The 6727-nt window shown below is 35.4% G+C and overlaps 1 non-coding gene across 1 annotated transcript; it reads right to left on the bottom strand.

The window, feature by feature from the left end:
• Positions 1-6197: 6197 nt before the first annotated feature.
• On the bottom strand, positions 6198-6271 carry TRNAN-AUU (transfer RNA asparagine (anticodon AUU)). The gene has a single exon. It is a non-coding gene; the product is annotated as a tRNA-Asn (tRNA).
• Between the last annotated feature and the right edge of the window lie 456 nt (positions 6272-6727).

Below are 6727 nucleotides of genomic sequence, written 5' to 3'. Positions count from 1 at the left end.
TAATCAGTCATATCTTTAATAAATACTTAAAAAGTAAAATGCAATAAAATATATTATTAAAGAGCAAAAATCCTTATGTACATTAATTTATAGAAAGTAACAAAAATACAAAACAACAAAACGAAGACGAATTTACGTAGTGGCAATGTTTCTGTGAATCCCTTATAACGTTTTTCTATTACATTTTAGCTTCATTCTCTCTGTATTTCTATAAAAAAATTCTGTAGTAATTTACACAATTTCCTCTTGTTTTCCTTTTTGAACTGAATTCCAACATTTATTTTTCATTCGGTGCTTCTTCAAACATACATGTGTAAAATTTACTAATTTTCTCGTTTTTTTCCAAATTATAGTACATTTTCTTTTATCTGTACATCTCCGAACAAACCTCTCCGAGAATTCCTTGTCTTCTAATGTTTTCTCTTTTTCGACTACATTTCATTTCTTTTTTCTCCTTTGTTTACTTCTCCGAACAAACATCTCTTGAAAGTTCTCAGAATGTTTATGGGTTTGTTCTGTTTTTCAATTATAATCAACATCCTCTTTCGAAGTTCCATATTTTTTCGCGTTTTATTTTCTCAAATGATTTTACAGTTTCTTCGTTTACTGTACATAGCGCCAAGCAAACCTCTTTCAACGTCTTCTATTTCCGCTTCAGCCATCCGTTTTTTTCAATTTCTTCCAACATTTTCTTTTACTCTTAAATCTACAAACGAATATTCTTATAATTCCCTGTCTTGCCGTGATTTCTATCTCTCACATCTCCCCATTTTCAGTTTTACTCTTACTTACTCTTTAATATTTGTCGATGTTGTTACTTACTTACAAATGGCTTTTAAGGAACCCGCAGGTTCATTGCTGCTCTCACATAAACCTGCCATTGGTCCCTATCCTGTGCAAGATTAATCCAGTCTCTATCATCAAATCCCGCCTCCCTCAAATCAATTTTAATATATCCTCCCATCTACGTCTCGGCCTCCCCAAAGATGTTTTTTCCTTCCGGCTTTCCAACTAACACTTTATATACATTTCTGGACTGGCCCATACGTTAATGTTATGTTTTATTTAACGACGCTCGCAACTGCAGAGGTTATATCAGCGTCGCCGGATGTGCCGGAATTTTATCCCGCAGGAGTTCTTTTACATGCTAGTAAATCTACTGACATGAGCCTGTCGCATTTAAGCACACTTAAATGCCATCGACCTGACCCGGGATCGAACCCGCAACCTTGGGCATAGAAGGCCAGCGCTATACCAACTCGCCAACCAGGTCGACCCCATACGTGTTATATGCCTTGCCCATCTTAAACGTCTGGACTTAATGTTCCTAATTGTGTCAGGTGAAGAATACAATGCGTGCAGTTCTGCGTTGTGTAACTTTCTCCATTCTCCTGTAACTTCATCCCTTTTAGCCCAAATATTTTCCTAAGAATCTTATTTTCAAACACCCTTAATCTCTGTTCCTCTCTTAAAGTGAGAGTCCAAGTTTCATAACCATACAGAACAACCGGTAATATAACTGTTTTATAATTTCTAACTTTAAAATTTTTTGACAGCAGACTAGATGGCAAATGCTTCTCAACCGAATAATAACAGACATTTCCCATATTTATTCTGCGTTTAATTTCCTCCCGAGTGTCATTTATATATGCTACCGTTGCTCCAAGATATTTCAATTCTTCCACTTCTTCGAAGGATAAATCTCTAATTTGTATATATCCATTTCGTATAATATTCTGGTCACGTGACATAATCGTATACTTCGTCTTTTCGGGATTTTCTTGCCAACCTATCGCTTTACTTGCTTCAAGTAAAATTTCCGTGTTTTCATTAATCGTTTCTGGATTTTCTCCTAGCATATTCACGTCATCCGCATAGACAAGAAGCTGATGTAAACCGTTCAGTTCCAAACCCTCTCTGTTATCCTGAACTTTCCTAATGGCATATTCTTGAGCAAAGTTAAAAAGTAAAGTTGATAGTGCATCTCCTTGCTTTAGTCCACAGTGAATTGGAAAAAGCATCAGACTGAAGCTGGCCCATACGGTCTCTGCTGTAAGTTTTATTGAGACACATTTTAATTAATCGAACTAGTTTCTTGGGAATACCAAATTTAATAAGAATGTTATATAAAATATATCTCTGAACCGAGTCATATACCTTTTTGAAATCTATGAATAACTGATGCACTGTACCTTTATAGGTACTTCAATTTTTTCTTCAATGTCTTACAATGTGTTTCAACTTACAGTGAATTTCAGATTAATTTCGCTATAATTTAAAACTTGTAGACTAGTATAAAATAAAGTGAATATTTTAGCGAGAAATGTAGGCCTCAGAAGTGTTACATAATTACCAGAGTTAAAGATCTGGGTAACATTTTCATTAAAAACCAAAATGGAAAAAAGTTGTGTACTACTGTCTAAATTATAACAATATTAATTACTGTTATTTGGAATAGATATACTTGAATATTCCGGCAGGCCTATATAGTACAATAACAATCTTAAACATTTAGTTCGAGAATTTTCAATTACAGGTACTGTTTGAGTGACTTCACCCATAATATTTCACATAACGTCTCCAGGAAGCTGAACTGCTGAGACATCAACCGAACCTGACTTGGTCCTGCAGGAATGTTCTGGTTTACCGACTGTTGTGGTCTGGAGGTCTGCGGTTTTATCCTCAAAGCCGCTACCCTGGCTAGGATTTTCACTATCTTAAATAGACCATGAGAAACATAGACCTAAGAAGTACCTCATTTGCAGAGAGACGTATGCAGGTAAAATTTATTGACAAGATCAGAAATAGTATCCAGAGTTTTGTTAAACCATCAACGCCCTCAGAATAAACATATCACTTCTATACAGTTTCTATACTCCTAAAATTCGTATTATAGTCAGATTTGGATGCACAAAGTTTTAGTTGCGTTTATCTGATAAATCATAGTCACAAATTACTGTAGAAATTAATATATTATTTTTAATTTTTGAGGTTGCTTTAGATATATGTCTACATTTACAGTATTTTATTGTAGCTTCAGACACCTTAGAGATATGTGTAGTCGTGGTTTATAGTTACACTACTTAAATAAATATGCAATATTAGGATAAACGATAGCTATTCTCGTAATAGGCTCTACAAGTATAAATATACAGAGAGGTCCGTTGGTTATGGATAAAATAAAAACACCGGAAAACATTTACTACTGAACTTTATTTCTTGAAACAACACTGAAAGATGGGAGATTCCTCACAGCTCAATATGACCCCCATTGCGCACCCTGCACAACTCATAACGGTGATCCAATTCAACCCATGTCCGTTGTAACATAAGAGGGATGATTTGTTGAAAAGCTTGAGTAATTTTTACTCTCTGATAATCAATATTCCTGGGTTTCTATGAGTAGACAATATCTTTAACAAAATCACACACGAAGAAGTCAGAAGGGGTTAGAACTGGGAGTTTGGGGACCAAGCCAAGAGATAGCTGCTTCTCGTACTGGGTTTCGCCTGCGACCTCCTGCATGTTTTTTTTAACACCGAACCTGTTTCTGCAAATGTTCGATAGCTCAACATTATGGAATCTATTTAGGTACATTACGCACACCATACTCACGTCGAAATTCCCTTTGAACTTTTTTAACACTCTCAAATTTAGCATACCAAACAACACATTGTGCCCGCTGTTGATTTGTAGTAGCCATTTTAATCATCTACGACTTTCATTTGTCCTTTCAGATTATGCTTGTTGATTGCCATATAATAATTATGGAAACTCCCATCTTTTAATCATAATATAACCAGGAAAAAATTTTTATACTATCATAATAGCTTTACAATAATGAATTAATATTATCCATACCAAAACGGATCACACTATATATCGACATATTTAACAAATAGGCCTTCAGACAAAATAAACAGTTAAATATATTACTTATTTTATTACAAATTGTTCGGAATCTTTCTGAACTACGAAATATAAGCTGTTCAGAAAATGCTATCCTTCGAGCAAAAGACGTGATAGTGGTGAGCAAAATATTTTAAATCAAGATAGAAATTCACTTTCTAATTCGAAATTTTATACTAAACTCAAATCAGACATAGTATTACCACAGTCTAGAACATAAACTCACAAAGCTTGAGTTGTTGAGGTTGCTAGGAACAGTAGACTGTGCAGGTACTATTTCGCATTGTCTGTAATGAGGCGATAGTAGCGAACCTAGTGATTAGCAACTATCTATGGATGAATATTTATTATATATTGAGCTTCGTGACTGTATATACTAGACTCTGGTATTACTATAGTTCATTCAAGCTTCCATGTAAATTAGTCTGTCGCTCTTAAATACGACAAACAGTGTATCCTAATCTTACTGAAATTGGTTTCACAACGTTATACAGTAGTCCGAAGCCCGATAGTCCTTCCGGTTAATTCGGATATTCCAAAGAGAGATAGATAGAGGGAGATGAAGGGAAAAAAGAGTATTTGACTTAAAACTCAATCAATTTATTAACAATAGGAGTTTTGTCAGGATCCGTCTGTGCTTATCTATTTAACAAATATTAGTAGTTTACAATATATGTCACATTTATTTATTTAGTTTTTAATGTTTTCTGCTTGAGTAAGCCACTTCAGAAAAAAGCCTTATGCCTATATACATGAAGTGGTATATAAGTGTATAGTACAAATAAATGAAACAGTTGAAAAATACAAGTCTCTGTGGAGATGAGTGAACATACAATGATTAAAACATTACTGCATTAAAAATATGTACGCAAGCGCACGGTATATTTTACATCGTGATGTTTGTAACTAGATTTATGTAGCTTATTAAAGCTTTTCATAGCTTTAACAGTATTATGATCTACATATGTGCTTTGCTCTGTTCTTGTATATGACCCCTCATTATAATTTGGCATAGATATCACAATGTGATACATATTTTCTTTTTTTTTTTTCTTCCTTCACAGTTGATTCACTATATTCTAGTCAGATCTGGACATTACTACAGATGAACCAACCTATTTTAATCGCAACCACATCGCACATGTTTTTAATTTTAGTATTTAATAACTTTTGATCATGGCTTATATAGCCCTTGTTTTTAATGCAATAATGTTTTAATCATTGTATGTTCACTCATCTACACAGAGACTTGTATTTTTCAACTGTTTCATTTATTTGTACTATACACATATGTACTACTTCATGTATATAGGCATAAGGCTTTTTTCTGAAGATGGCTTACTCAAGCCGAAAACATTAAGAAACTAAATAAATAAATGTGGGAAATATTGTAAACTACTAATATTTGTTAAATAGATAAGCACAGACGGATCCTGACAAAACTCCTATTGTTATTGTATCAGCTTATCGGCCTTCACCATGCCTTTCAAATCAATTTATTGTTACAGGAATTAGAAACTCAAAATGTATTCGTACAATATACACCACAACTTAACTTAATCACTGGTGAATGAATTAGTCCTTGTTGTCTGTACTATTAAGATAATCTCTCAGCTTCTGACGAAGAGCAGACAATCTTAACGAAGCGGCAGCCTCTCGCCAACGTTTCATAAACCTCGAAACTGCATAAAGCAGTGGACATTGAAGATTCTGAAGGGGATAAGGCGTGGTTTCCCTGCTTGCATTCCTGTCCCCCGCTTAATCCGAAATTTCGACAATCCGAACAGTCCCCGATCCCAAATAGCATGGACTAGCGGGGTTCTGCTGTAAGTGATTATTGTCCTGCTTACCACAAATAGGAATGGTAAAAATTTAATTATGTTACGTCCTTACATATCACTTTCCTATATAACTGCTACATATCAGCTGACTATCCCCACTTCCACCGCTGTTTGGTGAGTTCTTGCTTTTATCTTCGCTCAGCAGAAAAACAATTGCGTTGTGTCCCTTTCAAATGACAGATACCAACGACAATATCTCCGTAGTGTGATGGTTGCTGTAAGTAAATTAATCAGCATTATGTCTTATATCCTGCGGTGTTGTTCTTGGACGACTGCTCCAGTCATTATACGTTGTGTTCAACTAATCCCTCCGCAGGTCAAGTGTGTTTCTTAAGATTTATTTTCGCGTGTCACTCTGATAGGATGGCGATGTTAGTCAACAATTTAGAAACTTTAAATAAATTGAATTATTCAATATTTTAGGCAAATAATGTCGAGGGAAAAATTATTCCGGGGCCGGGTATCGAACCCAGGACCTTTGGTTAAATATACCAACGCTCTACCAACTGAGCTACCTGGAAACTCTATGGTTTGCAGGACTCCACTGGCCTTGGTCGAGTAATACTTAGCCCACAGACCCAGCCTTGCTAAGCGTACCGCTGGAAGTACTGGCGCAGAAGGAATATAAGCAATCGGTACACTCAGCTACCGATAACAACAGCCTTCTTTGCGTATTATGCATATTGCTCCGTTACTAATGCCCGATATTTTTATGGCTCTTTCTGTTGGTTTTTCTAAGGCTATCGTGACATCATTCTTTCTTCTCTGCGTCACACAATTTCATAACTTTATATGTAACTTAATATGAGGCTTCGCGCTTGATGAACACATTGTGATTTGACCAGGTTGTGTGTATTGTGACTGTACAGCATTAGACATAAAAATTATTGACCTCCTGTTGCTTGAATTTGTCTAAGTCCACTTCGGGCAGCGCCTCGTTCACACGACTAGGGAGAAGATGTTTATTTTACGCCTAA

The sequence above is a fragment of the Periplaneta americana genome, chromosome 17 (assembly GCF_040183065.1).
Source record: "Periplaneta americana isolate PAMFEO1 chromosome 17, P.americana_PAMFEO1_priV1, whole genome shotgun sequence".
In the NCBI taxonomy this organism is placed as follows: domain Eukaryota; kingdom Metazoa; phylum Arthropoda; class Insecta; order Blattodea; family Blattidae; genus Periplaneta; species Periplaneta americana.
The sequence above is the reverse complement of the archived record's forward strand: the minus strand, read 5'-3'. Positions and strand labels throughout refer to the sequence as shown.